Source organism: Canis aureus, chromosome 25, assembly GCF_053574225.1.
Source record: "Canis aureus isolate CA01 chromosome 25, VMU_Caureus_v.1.0, whole genome shotgun sequence".
Taxonomy (NCBI): Eukaryota; Metazoa; Chordata; class Mammalia; order Carnivora; family Canidae; genus Canis; species Canis aureus.
The window spans coordinates 19,417,649-19,435,907 of NC_135635.1; the positions used below are offsets into that span (position 1 = coordinate 19,417,649).

The 18,259-nt window shown below is 36.3% G+C and overlaps 1 long non-coding RNA gene across 7 annotated transcripts in view; it reads right to left on the reverse strand.

The window, feature by feature from the left end:
* LOC144297041 (uncharacterized) overlaps window positions 1–18,259 on the reverse strand; it is a 99,257-nt gene that overhangs the window by 68,210 nt on the left and 12,788 nt on the right. For 5 of the 7 annotated variants that reach the window (XR_013364078.1, XR_013364081.1, XR_013364083.1 and 2 more), the window contains exon 4: window positions 9,584–9,817. The exons of the other annotated variants lie outside the window; for them this stretch is intronic. This is a non-coding gene — a long non-coding RNA (uncharacterized LOC144297041). The remainder of the gene's footprint in view (window positions 1–9,583; window positions 9,818–18,259) is intronic. 7 annotated transcript variants of the gene reach the window in all.

Genomic DNA, 18,259 nt, shown 5'->3' on the forward strand with positions numbered 1-18,259 from the left:
GGGAACAGAAACAACTGTGAGGCCCCAACGGCAAATGATGCAGTGAGAAGGGAGAGAAAATGCTGTTTCTAGGGAGATAGAGCTAAAGGGTAGTAAGTTGGATATGTTGCTGCTCACAGGGAGATTTTGTAAGGGGCAAAATGGGTGGGCCCTGAAGTGAGAGAGAGGGACATGATCATTTACTGTCAGAGCTGTGTCCTGAAGAGGATGGCAGCCCACTCACTCAACAGGTCTCATTTGATTTCTGCATTAACCCTAGGACAGGAGATCACCATCCTCATCTCACAGAACTAAGTGAAGTTACATAAATTACCCAAAGCCACAGAAGGTATACAATGTGGAACCAGGAATTAAAATTGTATCTGTTTGACTCCCAAACCTGTGGTTTTCCATACGCCTAACTACATTCAATAACAATATCAATAATCACAATAACAATTTTGTTTCTGCAGAATATGAAGGGAAACTGGACCTCTATCCCTAGGTTAATCTTCCTTAGCTCAGGCCTTGCTCATATTCCCAGTATCCATCCTCCTGCATGTTGCTGTGCTCTGTTAATGGGTGCTCCTAATGTGTTTCTCCATCTTCCCAGTCTGACCTTCACCCTTCCCAAACTCTTGACCAGAATTTCAAGTCTCTATTTGTACCTTCACAATTCTGTCCTTTTTATTTGGCCACCAGTGCTGCCAACCAAGTCCTGATTCTGACAAGTTTTCTGTGGAAAAGTAAGAGAAGGAGGAAAAGGCTTTGAACCAGAGGAAATGTTTTTTATCCTGTTCACTGCGTCCTCCTTGAGACCTTAAATCCTTCAAGAGACTTTACATGAGCTCCCAGGCTGGGTTGGAGACCTCTTTATAAGTTCCCCAAATCCTCCCTTCCTAGTTCCATCAGAGATCTTGGCAAACTCTGCTAGGTCCCATTTGCTCATATGCCTGGCTCCCCTCTGCCCTCAGATTATTAGTACTTGAGAGAAAATATCTACATTACCCGTCATCAGCTTCTCTGCACTTTATATGGAATCTCACACATAGTACATATTCAATCAATACTTGGTGAAAAAAAGAGTGGATATTGAACAGAATTGAATAAAAGTGGGTACATTACACAAGTAAGCTCCAGGAACATTATAATTTTACATTATGACTTATTCCCACAGATCCTTGATGTGGTAACAAATGAAGTTATTTTAAAATGATTTTTGGTGATTATGTTTTAAATAGTTTAAATCTAAATTTGAAGAGTATTTTGTGAATGGCAACACTTAAGTTAGAAAATGGAGTTCAAAATTTTCATCCAAAATTTATAATATTTTGGCATTTTTGCCATGAAGCAAACAAAATATGGTTTGCTTAAGATAGTGTCCTTAGTTTAATTCAAAGAAATGTCCAGTTTATTGTCATTTTATTTCCTTCCTTCTTTCTACCATCTTAAAGCTTTTTATCACTGCCTATCTTAGATATTCTCCAAATAATAGATGCAACATTATCCAAAGTTTATTCAAACTTATCTGAACCTTTTGGGGCTGGAAATTAGGTGGGAACTGTTTTCTTCATGAGATTTCCAGTGCTTTTTGGCTTTGAAAGGCTGGAAATGCAACAAGAATAGCTTTTCTTGCGGTATTTTGGTTTCTACTCCCAACCAAAATCAGGAAGTGCAGAGATGCACAAAAATTAAAATAAAGGGGAAAAAGTTAACTCAACTTTTTGAACCTTAAACAAGATTCAGGTTCAATTTCAGTTTAAGGCAAAGGTTCAACTGAGATCTTGTTTTATCCAAACCACTTGGCCCTTCCATTGAAATAACTGGTAGGCTCACATATGGAATTCTTTTCTAATGTAAGGATAAAGGGAATTGCTGGTGTTTAAAATCACTATGTCAACAGAATGTTCCATGATATTATCATTGTGATGCTCCAGTTCTACTGGACAGTGACTACAGTGAAAGCACAGGGCCTTACAAGTGCAATTTTTACTTCTCAGAACTCCTCTTTTTTTTTTAAATATAATACTTTATAGAATAGAACTCCTAAGATGAGCTTTGTCCAGCCTGAATTCAATCATTTTTCTTTGATCACATACAGAAAATAGGAAGGTTATTTTATGACTCCTATTTAAAGCCAAAAATTGGCTTCTGCAAGCATCTGACTGGTTAGCGAACTGATCAGGAAGACAGAATTCTTGCCTAGACATCAAGAGTTAGGGTGAATGAGAGTTAAAAAGCAACTGATCAAATCATTAGGACAGTGAATGTATAATTCCTTGAAATTGTATTTTATTTTTTAAGACTCCAAAGTTTTAGAGATCACCAAATTCTATTAATATACAGCCAAGAACAGTAGGGATTTATGAATGAGAGAAAAACCAGGTTTGCTATAAACTGTGAGTGGATAAAAACAAGATTCAAGCACTCAGGAATAATTGGTATCCCAAGAAGAGTCTTCAGGTTAGATTTATTAGCTGTTCTATTACTGGAGAACAACTTGACTACAGGAACCTATTTGCCTGATAAGTGCCAAAGGAAATAAGTAGAACTATTTTTCTCTTAGACTGTGTCTACATGAAAAAGAAGTTGGCCAAACAGCAAGCCAAGTCGCTCAATTCACTTAAGAAATGTCCATCAAACCAGTTGCCTGGCACTGAATGCTCACTTTTCAACTAGTTGCATTGGTGTCACTTAGATGCTACCACAATCAAATGTCCACACAGACCGAAGTTTTAATAAGAAACAATTTGAAATTTAAACCTTACCTGCATTTTGATAAACCTGCAAAGGGATGCTGATAAGAATGACTGCCTCAGTTATACAAAAAACTCTCATAGCCTCTCAGTACAACATTTCTGATATTTTGCCTTTTATCATAGTCCCAAAACATTTAAGTGACAGACACTTAAGGTATGTTTTGATATTAATATCTTATCTTCTATGACTTTGAATAAAGGTGCTTTGTATACACTATTTTGTACAACATACTAACTGTCTGAAATCTCTTTTCCAGGATCGGATTCAAAGATGTTTGATTGGGTATATAGAGAGGTTGCTTTATCAAATACCACCAACATTGTCAGGGTACTTGTAGATAAAATTCTTAATGATATCTTGAGAAATTTCTTATGACTTAATATGTTGAGAATATTTTAACAAGCTTTAAATTACTATAAAAATTTAAGGTAAATTAATAGCATCTACCCTCTCTTATTTGAATACCTAATAATAATCTACCAAAACGAGTTTGAGAAAACCCTGTAGCAGTGCCAGATTGAAAAATAAGAAGTGGTATAATATTCTAGGGAGGAAAATTATTGGTATTGGTAGTCAAGAGGAATCAGCCAATTGTCTCGTGAAGACCAATAGTTTCTCTCAGAATATATAGTATCTTTGTACCAGATCGAATGCAGAGGGAGTACCAGATAAGCAGAGGAAGTTCCTAAAGACATCTAAACAATTGACAAATTTGGTGGGTACTCTTCATGTCTTGATAACCCCAAGTGCATTCTATGCAGCTATGCCTTTAGACTTGCTTTAAAGTTCTCTGACACTGTGTGGAAATGGAAAGTAGACCTTTTGTAGAACTGCCTTAAGTGCCAGGTTAAAAAGATGCCAGACTTTTCAAGGAAAGTGGATTTCCCTTGTGTGTTCTGGCTTACAAAGTCTGTCTCTTTCATTTTAGGAATAAAATTGTCGCACCTTCTAAATAGCAGAATAAGCCAAACTCAACAAAGTCTTGTTTTTCTGTGAATGATCTTGACCAGTCCCCTGAGAAAAGGAGTCGGGTGGGGAATATAAATGTATAAAGGAGGAGAAAAAAGATTAGCTCATATTATTGAAGTAAACATTTCATCTGTCCACTATCTGCCTGTGTTATAAAATATTTTTTGACTCAAGATACAAAGTGCTGGCTGGTATAACAGAATCTTAGATGTCTCTCTATTCAGAATGGGAAGTGGAAAGAAATAACCAAGGGACTCTCCCCACCCATGTATATCTCAAAACTTCAGAGACAATCCCTTTGAAGTAAAGAACGTTTGAATTACTTTAAACAATTAGCTTTTGAGGGGGGATCCTGGAAACAACATCACCCAGTTATGTTGATGACTTCATGACACTGATATCTTTCTACTTAGAATAAACCAAATCTAAGTACTTATCCACAAAGTATCAACTTTTATGCTTCACACTCTCATATATATATTAATATACACATACATATACACTTTTGCATATGTATTTATTATATACACGTTTTTGTAAATGTATTTGTTATCATAATTGATCCATAGTTGTCTCTAAACAGTTACTTGCCTTTACCAAGAAGGTGGCAAAATATAAGAAATTAATAAAGACAGAAGCCATAGAATTATATAAAACTTAATAAATCACCACAACTGGTAATGAATCGTCTTTCAATATTTGGATAATCTTCTGCCATGTGAAATCAATATATCTTAATTTTTAAAACACTGTAATGGAAAGAATCAAATGATGACCTTTCTTTTGTTATTGATGTTAATCACCGTGTCCCACTGCCCCACAGCTATTCAGCAGTATTAGAAGAATACAGAGAAGGAAATATTTTCTAAGATGACTGTGTTGAAAGGTTGTAATGGAGTTTAATATAGTTTTGGAAGCTCAATTCCACTTATTTTGTCTGGTGCGTGTATGTGCCTAAGATCAGGTTACTACTGAGAAAGAAAAAAAATACGCTGTTCTTTTCACGGCTGAGACAAAGAGTGAATGACAGCTAAAACATGAGGTGGGGATGAGGGCAATTGATGTAGTCAGGAGAGAGAACTTAAGATATTCTGGGATAGGGATATAGCAAATGGTTGATTTGCTGAGCCAGCCCTTTTCACCATTGGGAAGAATCATTTTCCAAAGTTCCGTCCATCCAGATCCCACTGATGATTTTTCTCCTGAGAGCCCATGATTCTTGCATGGGCTTCTCTTTCAACACTTTTCACACTATGTTTCCTGTGTTTAGGTTGTCTGTCTTAGCATCACAACCATGAACATCTCTAAAACCACATCAACTAAGTATTTGTTTTCCTCTCATTGTTTTTCACTTGTAGAAATCCATTAAATCAAGAAATATTTTTAAAGAGAGTTTTGATGCTTTTAAGGTAATGTGGCTTTAAAGTATAGCTCAACAGAGCTGCCTGTCGAGCAGCAATTCCTTGAAAAAAAAAACAGACCAAATCCCCTAATTCTCTTTGACTGACTGCTGTCTGTCTCTATAGAATGAAAACATATTTGGTGAACAAATCTTAGTCCCATTTTAATATTTAATTATTTAGAACAGCTATTCTCAAAGTGTAGTCTGAGTCCTCTGAGTTCCAAGATCCTTTCATGGGTCTAAAGGTTAAAAACTAATATAATGATATTAAGCCATGATATGGTTTTTTAAAAAAGATTTTATTTATTTATTCATGAGAGACACAGAGAGAGAGGCAGAGACACAGGCAGAGGGAGAAGCAGGCTCCACGCAGGGAGCCCACTGTAGGACTTGATCCCGGTACTCCAGGGTCACACTCTGAGCGGAAGGCAGACACTCAACCGCTGAGCCACCCAGGCCTCCCTGTGATATGCTTTTTTACTAGATTGACATTCACACTAATGTTGCAAATTCAATGATGGATAAACTGCTTGTGTTTTACCACAAATTAAAGCAATGACATCAAAGTGTATAAGTAGTTGTGTTGTTCACTTTCAGGCACTGGTGACAAAAAAATAGCCAGTTTCACTTAAGACTGTCATCAATGCAGCAGTAAACATTTCAAACTTAATTAAATCAATTGCTTAGACTTTGCAACATTTGTTGAAATGGGAAGTATTCATAAAGGCATGTCTGCTTCATATCAAAGTATGGAGGTTGTTTCAAATATAAGCTCTTCTGTGATTTTTAAATTATGAACTGAATCATCAGCTCTTCTTTACAGAACACTGCATTTACTTAAAAGCCCAATCTATAGACAAACTATAACTATTCAGATTTAGGCATTTGGTTGACACTGTCTCCGAAAATGGAAAAAAACAACAAAGAAGTAAAGCTGTCACAACAAAGAAAATGACGGATAGTTTTATTGCCAACAAACTTTTTCCCACCTCTGGTGGCTTTACAGCTTTCCTATACTTGAAACTTCTCAGATGAAACAGGTGAAGTTATTAACAAGTGTGATTTTTTAACATCATGTAATAAAATGGGTCAATATTTGGAAAATCTGCATAACTCAATAAACTAAGTTTTTGTAAATGACCAGTAAGTGATACAAGATCATGAATGTATAAAAGTGCACAAGGTCGGTCAGTTGATTTTAATATAATGGAGGATGTTTACATTGATAATGGTTCCAGATGCTACATAGCACTAACCTTTAAGAAACTATCACTTAAAAAAAAAAAAGAAACTATCACTTGTCAAGTTTGAGTATAATATCAATGAATAACCATAATTATCTGAAAATTTTGTAAAATGCTCTCAACTTTTCTAACTTCACATAACTCAATGGAACAATCTATTACAACAGATTGAATATAGAAGCAAATACAAGAATCCAGTTATCCTCTATTAAACCAAAAATTTTTTTAAGATTATTTATTTATTTATTTATTTATTTATTTATTTATTTATTTATGAGAAACACACAGAGAGAGAGAGAGAGAGAGAGAGGCAGAGACACAGGCAGAGGGAGAAGCAGGCTCCATGCAAGGAGCCTGACGTGGGACTCGATCCGGGATCTCTAGGATCACACCCTGGGATGAAGGTGGCGCTAAACCACTGAGCCCCCGGGCTGCCCTATTAAACCAAAAATTAACCAAATGTGCCATACTATAAAAATAATGTCAATCTTCTAATGCTTTTGTTTTAAAAAATTACTTTTCATTAAAAATATTATTTATACTAGTATGTAATGGGTTTCTAATTGTTATTTAAATAGTCAATGGTATTACAAGAATAAAGAGAAGGAAATATTTTCTAAGATGACAGTGTTTAAAGGTTGTAATGGAGTTTAATATAGTTTTAGAAGCTTGATTCAACTTATTTTGTCTGGTACATGTATATAATATACAATAAATAAATATTTTAAACTCTCTTGGTTTTAGTTTCCAAGATATTAAAAAGTGATACACCCTGTGTAAAACTAAAGCACTGTGTGGTCCTCACTAATTTTAAAGAGTATAAAAGGGTCCTGAAGCCAAAAAGTTTGAGAACTGATGCTATGGAGAAATGAGGGGGCAGTTTTGATCTCTAGGAGAACCAACCAATTGAGAATTACTTCCCTAGAATTTATTGGCCAAAAATAAACTTTAAAAGTTGAAAAGAATGAAATTGCTACATGTTAAATTCTAATTAGCACAAAATTTTTAACATGAGACCTCTAATAAATGTTTCAAAACATCTAATACAAGAAATCTTTCTCTAAATAAAAGTAATCAGGTATTCCATAAAAGTTCAAGAAATCCTCCTTAATTCTTTACTGTCACAACATGGGTTTAGAGACGACGTCCCTTCTTTTTTGTCATCTTAGTAATTTTGCAAGTAAGCTTTTAGCCTTTAATCCTCATTTGCAAATTAGAAAAGCTTATGCCATTGACTTTCAGTCTCCTTACTATAAACACTGGTATTCCTTCACACTTTCTCATTTCTTCCCTTGTTCATTCCAAAACTATTTATTGAGCAACTAGTCTCATCTGAGCAACATGAAAAGAGCCAGTAAAGGCAGAAACCACAGGATTGCAAGAACTGTGTAATGGTTAGCAAAGAATATGCACAAAGATGCATAAGAGATTGCCTTCACACTTGAAAATTTTTCTGGGTAGTATTTGAATATAAATTCATTTTACTATTGTATTCAAGTTTTTCCAAATGATTGTTTCACACTTGAAAACCTCAGTATGATGGGATGGGAAGCCTTGGGAGGAGTTCATCAAGGAACACAGGGTTCCATGCCACTGACAGACACAACCCCCTTCCCTTGCACCTACACTTGGTTACCTCTACTGGTTCTCTAACCACGTAGGAGGTAATGAAGTGTCCACTGTGATTGCGAAGAGAAAATATAGGGATTCCATTTTCATGCCTCAAATCTGCGCTTATTTTAAGTCAATATGTGGTATTAGTTATTCTAGCTAAAACAACTTACAGACTTGGTTGTTGGCAATACTTGTACATACCTGGAGAATTCTGCCTAAAAGCCAAAATACTGCAAAAGTCATAGTGCATTTCAGGCACACTCTGTTTCATATGGCACCAATAACAAATACTGTTGGAAAGCATTTTCAAAGATTCCAGATTCTCTTAAGAACTCCAAGTCTAATTACCAAGCAAGCTGGAAGGTCTAGAAATATTTATAGATATTTACTTATGAGATCGTAATTTCCAGCTAATTACGGAATAATTACACAGGGCCTTTTGCTTTTGTACCTGGAAAATGAAACGAACATGCTAGCTACTGGATGTACTGGTGAACAATGGGATGTGTGTAGCATGAAGAGTCATTCTCTTTTCATTTTTCCTTTTTTTTTTTTTTTCCAAAAGACAACTCATAGCCAAGGAGTCCTCTTTTTCCATGCAGAACCTGTGCATAATCTACATGATAAACATTTTCTATTCCTCCCTGAGTGTTCAATCCCATCACACCCACAGAGAAACTTCTGCCTAGCTTTAGCACTCTTATCTGCTACTACTATCACCAAGATATGTTATTATTCACCATGAACCAGAAGCAGCAGTCCTATCCCAGAGAACTCACAAGGAAATGCAAGAGTCAACCAGCTATAAGCACAGACCACCATGACTCCTGGAGTTACCCATAATATGAGTCAATCATCAATAGATAGAAAGTAATCAATAGGATTCTTCTTGGATTCTTGGCAGAAATATTACTTTGAGTATCAGCTCCTCTTTCTGAAAATGGCTTGGTTATTTTAAGAAAAGTAAATAGGAATGGAAATGGAAGCTTGTTTCTGGTATTGGGCATAGGCAAGACATTCTTCTTCGAGGGATAGTGGTAGAAAAAGCTTGGGACTGGGATTTAGACAGAGATGGAGTCAAATCTTAAGGGCATGAGGCTGGGATGTGTATTTCACCTCTCTGAAATTCAATGTTCTCATCAGTAAAATGAAAATTAATTTATCTACTTCAGAGAGCTGCTGGGAGGAGTAAATGAGTGAACAGATAGTAATCTCTTTAGTTAGCTTCTTTCCCTTTCGTTTTGGGTGTTAGTTCTCTGCCAGCCCTGCCCAAACACTCCAAGAGTACACCATATTCCCTGACACCTCCTTTCTGTCCCTCCAGACAGATGGTCTGGCCATTGTGAAAAATCAAATAAAATTTTAATACATATTTAATTATTTTATGCCAAAGTATTTCTGTATTTTTAATATAAGGAATTACCCTACCCCAGTTTGACTTAATTCAACAAATAGTTATTGAAGACCTACTAGTTATAAGGTATCCAGCTCAAGCTCAGTGAGGAAAGTACAGCGCCTGCTTTTTAGAAACTCAGGAGAGGGGACTGATACTCAGCATGTACACAAACCATAGTAATATGTGATGGGACAAAGAAGTGCCTCAAGGGATGTGCACCTGGTGTTCGAGGAGTTCCTGGTCAAGCAGATGTGGGACAGGGTATCTTCATGCACCCTTTCAACTGCAAGGACCTTGAAACGTTTCCTTCTGCTCTGAACACGTATAGACTGAGCACTCCTGGAGACTTTAGAAAACACTTTGTTCAAAGTGGGGCTCTGCAAGTTGGTAAATGTGCAAGAATCTCTCCCACCTCTCACTTCACTGTTAGCACTCAGCAGATGTGTGGCAAACCTGCATTAGAATGTTAAAACACATTAACACAATGCTGTAGACTTTTATCCTCTTCTGGAATCCAAAAGTTTGCCTTCAGTTGAATTTAGAAAAAAAAAAAAAAAAGGTAAATCTATATTGCTCCATAAACAGTACAGCACAAAGTCTGTTGCAATTCTGTGCAATTTTCTGTAATCATGTATACTTAAGTGAAATTTACATTATCATTATGGCTGCACTATGGAAATGATTCTTTTAGCCTAGAGCTATTAGAACCACCCTGGTGCCAGGACCAAGTTGTCAGCACCAGGGGAAGCAATTTCATCGGGTTTCTTTTTACACCGACACACGGCTCCTATTAGTGCTTTTGCCTCTTATTTTGTTTTTTTTCCCCCAACTCATGCAGTTTGCCTCTTTGGGTGGAAATGAAAACAATTTCAAGAATGAAAAGTTTCAGTTTGTAGCTAAAAATATCCCCAATCATCAGCAGGGGAGGTAATTCCTCAGCCACTTGCAACAAAGATGACCTCTTTGCCAGGCTTGGTCTACAGCAGGAGGTGTCTACTCATGAGCTCCTTTTACATGGGCTCAAAAATAAACAGCCAGCTCCTCTGGCTGGCCTCCCTCCTTGAATGGAGGCAGGGAACGTTCTGTACAAGGAAATCTTTTCCCATCAAGTGAGGGGCCGATCCTAACCAAGTCAACTGAAGCATCCGATGCATGTTGGACATTTATAGCTTTCAATAACAGGTGCCCAAGCAAACCTATTTAGTATCTTTCAACCCTGAAGACTCAGCACGTTGAGAGTATTCATATACAAAGGTGAGGCAGTGCATCAAGTTATTTTCTAAAAAATAAAATCAAAGTCTTTTTTTTCCACATCAGCCTCTACCTTGAATATACATGATTCCCAAGGTCATGGGAATACATTACCATATCATAAGGCACCAAGTAAGCAAAAACTTGGAAAATGAATGCCAAGTCCAGGAAAAGTCTTATTTAAAATTCTCTCCTATCTTTAAGGCTGATGGTAAAACTTACACAGCTGAACCAGCACTGAAAAATTGAAACCACATGGTGTCCTTACCCTAGGTACCATTAGTGTATAAGAAGGAAACATGCCAAATTTGCTTTTACAAATAGAGAAATTGAGGCAAAACACCATAAGGAACTGATGGAAAAGTTAGAATTATGACCCTGAGAGCCCTCTTCTTAATCTCTTCAAGCTGGTAGCTTAATCGACTTTCCTAGAATAGAGTAGAGTGCACAAAATTTTGTATCATGTATTCAGATGTGCAAAACCTTTATTTTTTTGCAAAACAATATGATACCTACTTTGACTTCTCATTGTACCCAGTGTCAGGAAATGTAATCTTCATCAATATCAGGTAAATCCAGTAAGATAAGATTTATTGTTGGTAAATTAAAAATTTCCCCATGACTTTCTCCCCAGAATGGCACCCAAGTTCCTGGGGTATTCCAAGTTGTGTCAATGGAATTTGCGTGGAGCAAAGAGAGGCATCTATCATTGGATGATATGCTTACTATTGAATCTATTGTACATTATTGTATATTATTGCCTCCTCGTTATTGTTCTTCCTCCATATTTGCATCTGCTGAAATGTCTGATATCCCATCCAATGAGAGTATTCCTTTATCCTGACCACCCTGACAATGAGACCCTCCAGGTGTTCCAGTCTCAGCATCACATCTGACCATTTACAATGGTCAAATATATAATGCATCCTTGAGGGAGTGTCAGGGACTCTGAGAAGATGCCCTTCTGACTCTCTTAGACATACCACACAACTGTTTCACCTTTTCTCTCCCAGGCCACGATGAAGCTTACCCACCTCTATCCCTGAAGGTTACTTTGGGATGTGGGGAGGGCATAAGAGGATGAAAGTCTGGCTGAAAGATCTGCATAAGGATCTTAATACTTTCTTCTGGTTCATCTCTTCTTCCCATTACCAAAACCTAAGGATCTTAAGCTAGTCTGCAGAATTAGCAAAAGAAATGAGGAGAGCTTGTTCTGTTCAAACACATATTCTCAGATATTTTAATTAATACTTCATAGTATTGTCCTACTTCAGTAAAATATGTTTAAGATAATGAAATCAAAACCAAATACTATTCTCCCTTTCCTCAAAGAACTAATGTCATAAAACTATAGAAAAGTAGAAACAAGATAAAAACACTGAACTGGAAATGAATTTAAAGACTAATATTTTTATTTGAAAGACACTCTCTATAGTATCCTAAGTTTTTAGGTTTTTGTTTTTATTTTCTTTTTTTCTTCCTTTCCTTCCTTCCTATTCTTTTTTGACCAAACAGTATTACAAATAGGCATTGCATTTGTATAGTGACTGATCCAAGTGCCACTCCACAATCTCACAACACTTCACATGTCTGAGCTTTCTCAGGTTGTTCATCACAAGCTTCCCCTCTCTATTCTGCTTATTATCCTCATTTGCTTTTCCTGTATCTGATTTTCCCTTTATCCTAATCCTTTCACTTCCTAAAAGATGATATATCTATTGGATACTAATAGATAAAATGAGTGATTTGTGGTCCTTATTAGGCATCCTGAGCACGAGGGGACTTATATCTTGATACACCTCTAATCCTTTTGTGGAACACCCCTGAACCTCAGCAAACTAATTAGGAATATCTGATCCAGTTAAATCCTCAATATTCATCAAAATGTTGCTCTTCTCACATGTCATCCATGAAGAGCTGGTCAACTATTCTATCTTATTATGATCTCTTAGGAAACAATACAAAGATCCTCTGTGCCACCTCATTTACTTGGTCCTATGCTTCCTTGTCCTATTACATATTTGAAGTGTGTTTATGTTCTTTTTAACTGCATTTTAAGATACTTAGGATAAAGATTGTGTTTTCTAGAACTAGGACCACTTCCAAGGCACTTTAATTCAAGGCTAGAAACATTGTATATGCTCAAAAATTATGAAGGAAAATAATAATGCATCATGAAAGGAACATGCGTGGAGTGATATAATCAGAATTCAGACTACTCTTCTGTTACTTATTCACTGGACAAATTTTAAGAAGTCAAACTGAACATTGTGAGAATCAAATAAGATGATAATATCTGGTAAGCCTTCAAACAATAAATTAAATGAATGAAGAGATTTCAATAATAGGATGTAAAAGCTGACAAAGAATGTGTCAAGTAAAAAATGAAGGAGAAATATGAAAGAAATGGGATAGCCAAAATCTGCAGAGGCCAGAGGCAAGTGATATTTACACAGCATATTATGGAAATCGCAGGTGGTTCCGTATAACTGGAAGTTAGAGGACAAAAGTGACAGAGGAGACTTCCACTTTTGACCAAAATGGACTAACAGAGACCAGGTTTATTATCCTGCCTGAAAAAATAATACCTCCAAATATACGAAACAATATTTTCAAACATTGTGTGGGCATCAGGTAATGAAAGAGAATGGTCCCAAAGAACTGGGAAATTAATCAATACTACTTTTTCCTGAGCTTAGTGCCTTTAATGCATTTATATATCTCAGAGGAGACAAAGAGACCACTAGCAGAGTCTTAGTTCTTAGTTGAAGACACAGAGCTGAGAGTCTGAAGGAACTAAAATGATTAGAGTTAGCAAGCTGGAGTATTGGGAAGCCAAGTGCTACATTGAGGAAGAATTCAAAAGGTCTGTAGAGGGTCCTGCTTGCCTGTTCTGCAGTGTACTGATCACCATATTTATGCAAGAAAAAAATTCGAAGCCAGGGAAAGAATCACCCAAAAAGGATTAAAGGGAATAATATCCGGCACTTAGGCAGAAATATTGTTTATTCCACAAGCCAGACAGGAAAATCTCATAGTTCATACAGCATTAGTTAGAGTACTCGGAAGGGTCTTGCCTCAAGAGTGGAGAATAATTTGACGTAGACTAAGCAGCATTTGGTCCCACCTAACAATTCTTAAAAGCAAAACCAAAAGGATCAAATGGTTTCCAAGTAACATAACTGCATCCCACAACAAAGCTCAAGAACAAAGGTAAAATTCAACATGTCTGGCATCCAATCAAAAATTATTCCCGTGCAGAAGAATTCCAAACAATTTATGTAGATACTCCACCCTCAAGGAGTGGGAAAGCACAGCTTTCCTCTTACTTAAACATGGGCTATGCATAATAACTTCCTTCAAAAGAGTACATTATGGAAAGGAGGGAGAAAGATAACTTTACAGTGGAGAGATCTGGCAAATGCTACCTCTGCTGGGTGATCAAGTTTAACATCAACAGTGCTAAGTCATGTTGATAATATGTGTCCTTGATATGATGTGATTAGAATGGCAGTTCTCCCCTCAAAGAGACACAGCCCCAACCTAATTATGATATACATATATATATATATATATATATATATATATATATATATCAGACAAATAATTGAAGGCCATTCTACAAAATACCTTACACTCCTCAACACTGTCAAGGTCATTGGAAATAGGGTAAGTCAGAAATTATCACAGCCAAAGGAACCTAAGAACACATGACTGCCTAATGGAACATGCCATCTCAATGGAATCCTGGGACAGAAAAAGGCATTGGGTAAAAAAATAAGGAAATATGGAGGTGACTGAATGGCTCAGTTGGTTAAAGGTCTCACTCTTGATTTCAGCTCAGAACCTGATCTCAGGGTGGTAAGATCGAGCCCCACATTGGGCTCCACTCAGTGGAAAGTCTACTTGAGATTCTTTTCCTCTGCCCCTCTCCCAGCTTGCTCTCTCTCTCTCTGTCTCTCAAATAAATAAGGAAATTTCCTTATTTTTAAAAATAAGGAAATATGAATAAAGATGGACTTAGTTAATAACAATGTATCAATATTGGTCATTTATTATCACAAATGTGCCAAACTTATGTAAGATGTTAATAGTGGGGTAAATTTGGCATGAGGTATATAAGAACTCTGTAGTTTCCTCATATTTTTTCTGTAAATCTACAACTATCCTAAACTGAAAATTTTATTTAAAATAGTATACAGTTAAAAGACAACAACAACAACAATCTACCAGGCATCCAAAGCAGGGAAACATGACCCTCAACCCCAAAAAGGAGAAAAATAAACCTATTACAGTTACTACTGATGTATAATTAATAGGAAAGAACATTAAAATTATTTTAACTGAATTCCATATGTTCAAAAAGTAGAGACATGGATAAAAAAAAAAAAGGCCCTCAAATTTCCACAGCTGAAAACTATAATGTCTGAAATAAAAAATATACTGGATAGGATAAATGGCAGATTAGATGTTGCAAAAATATCAACTTACCTTGAAGACATAGCAATAGAAATAGAAACTACTGGAAGAAACAGAAAAAATATTTTTTTCTTTTTAATATATTTTTTATTGAAGTTCTATTTGCCAACATATAGTATGACACCCAGTGCTCATTCTGTCAAGTGCCCTCCTCAGTGCCCATCACCCAGTCACCCCATTCCCCCACCTGCCTCCCCTTCCACTACTCCTTGTTCGTTTCCCAGAGTTAGGAGCCTCTCATGTTTTGTCACCCTGTCCATTTTTTCCTACTAATTTCCCCTCTTTTCCCCTATAATCCCTGTCACTATTTATTATACTCCTCTTATGAATGAAACCATATGATGATTGTCCTTCTCTGATTGACTTACTTCACTCAGCATAATACCCTCCAGTTCTATCCACGTTGGAGCAAATGATGGGTATTCATCCTTTCTGATGGCTGAGTAATATTTCATTGTATATATAGACCACATCTTTATCCATTCATTTGTCGATGGACACTGAGGATCCTTTCACAGTTCACCAAAGAAGACATACACATGGCCAACAAGCACATGAGAAAATGCTCCATATCACTTACCATCAGGGAAATACAAATCAAAACCACAACAAGATACCACCTCACACCAGTGATGATGGTGAAAATTAATAAGGCAAGAAATAACAAATGTTGGAGAGCATGTGGAGAAAAGGGAACCCTCTTGCACTGTTGGTGGGAATGTGAACTGGTACAGCGACTCTGGAAAACTGTGTGGAGGTTCCTCAAAGAGTTAAAAATAGAGCTACCCTATGTCCCAGCAATCGTACTACTGGGTATTTACCCCAAAGATACAGAAAAAATAATTTAAAAAATGAAACAGAGTATCAGTGAGCAGTGAGATAACTTCAACTAACCTAAAATACATGCAATTGGAATCCCCATGGCAAGGGTGGGGTGGGAATATTTGAAAAAATAATGGCTGATTTTTTTCTAAATTTGATGGGAAATACAATAATCCCACAGATTTAAAAAGCTCAGCAAGAGGCAAGTACAAGAAGCATACAGAAAACTAATACTAACGTACACTATGAGCGAGTTGCTATAACTCAATGATAAAAATCTTAAAAACAGCCAGGGAGAAAAGATACATTATGTACTGAAAAACCAAAATAAGGATGACAGAAGATTTCTCATCAGAGGTGATGTAAGCAAGAAGACAGTGAGCAACATCTTTAAAATACTGACAGAAAAAAAAAACAAAAACAAACACTATCAACCTAGAACTCTATACACAGTTAATATCTTCCAGAAATAAAGACACAGTATTTTTTTAGATAACAGAAGTTGAGAGCATCCATTACAAGGCAACCTGTACCATAGAAATGTTACCTTTAGATAATCCTTCAGGCAGAAGAAATAGGATACCATACTTTGACCCACAGAAAGACATGAAAACTCTCAAATATGATTAAGATAAATATAAATACTTTAAATGCATTTTTCCCTATTTTTAGTCATTCTAATGGATAATTCACTGAGAGCGAGATACGGGAAAAGGTAGATATTCAGGCCAGTGAAACAAAAGGAATCCCAGGCATATCACTCTCAAGCTGGAGATTCAGGAAAGCCAGGAGTCAACCAATGATGTTGAATATCTTCTCATTGATCTCAACTTCTCAACTTCTCAAGTTGATGTTGAGTATCAACTCATGTTGAGTGCTTCTTATCATTGTGTATTTTCTTTGGTGAAGCCTCCACTCATATTTTTGCCCATATTTTTACTGAATTGTTCATTTTCTTATTGTCAATGTTGAAAGTTCTTTATATATTCTGAATACAAATCTTTATCAGATATGTACTTTGTACACATTCTCTTCCAATCTATGGTTGGTCTTTATAATCTTAATTTAAAGACAGCAATCAAAATAGAAACTATTTATCTATTCAGTGTCTTTCAAAGAACAGTCATTCTTAATTTTGATGAAGTCTGATTCAACATTTAAAAAAAATTAGGTAAGTCAGTTAATTTAGTCCTTGTTACTCTGTCTAGACTGGAAGTGGTAGCCTTTCCTGTATTTTTGGGGGGGTTCTATGTATCTGTTCTAGCTGGAACTTGAGAAATTAATTCAACTTGTTTATATTACAAGTGAGAAATACTGAAGCCCATTTGTTTTCCAACAAGCATTTATTGGACATGTTTTAAGGACTTGAGATACATATGAGTATGTACTGGAGATTAATAGGGTAGTCTCTCTGGTGTGGGATCTGAGCACACTAGCAAATTGACAGACAATTCTGATATAGCCTTTATAGATCCAGAAAAGGTACACGTACATGATCCCAAGTTCAGATGAAATTAAGAGAAAGAAGCAGGAATGAGAGACAGAAATGACTGCTTTTTAACCAGAAGAACTCTTTAGAGAATGAACATCAACTTTAAACCTAATGAGCTGTGACATGTCACCCATCACAGGGAGCACAGGACACTAGCAGACCTCCACACACAGGAGCAGAATCTGCTCCACTAGCTGAGCTAATTTTGAAAGAAAGCAGACTTAAAGGCACCCTCTCAGGAGGCTTAAGATCCCAAACCAAATATAGAAGAGATTGAACCAAGCACTCTCAGTTTCTTCTCTTAAACTCAGAAAATCAGGCAAGGAAGAGTGAGCAGGCAAAGAGAGGTCACTAGAGTTACTGAAGCAGTGGCATCTTCTACAGAGCACTATGAGGAGTGGGAGATAAGTGTTCTCCCAAACACCCATCATTTTGTATATTTATTGGCAGTCTCTCAAACTCCAAACCTCTTGTCAAAACCATTTAAGCCCCATGACTTATACTATCGTCCTACTACTCACATATGTTAGACAACGTGTAGGAATACAAACAGCATCCTTATATAACTAATTAAGGAGAATTAAGAAAAATTAAAGAAAAGCAAAGAATATAACCATCTTACTATAGAATATGTGGCCTTTTAAAAAAACTAATATTTTCTCAAAACTTATAACAGTGCCTGGCACATATTAAGTGTTCAATAAATGTCTGTTGGATGAATGTGGAAATAATTAGTATGAGCTCATAGGATAATGATCTAGTGCCAAAAATTTCCAAAAAAAGTGCAAAATAATTCAAGTAATAGACATTAAAAAATATTGACTTGTACTACAGGGTCAAGATTAGGTGGA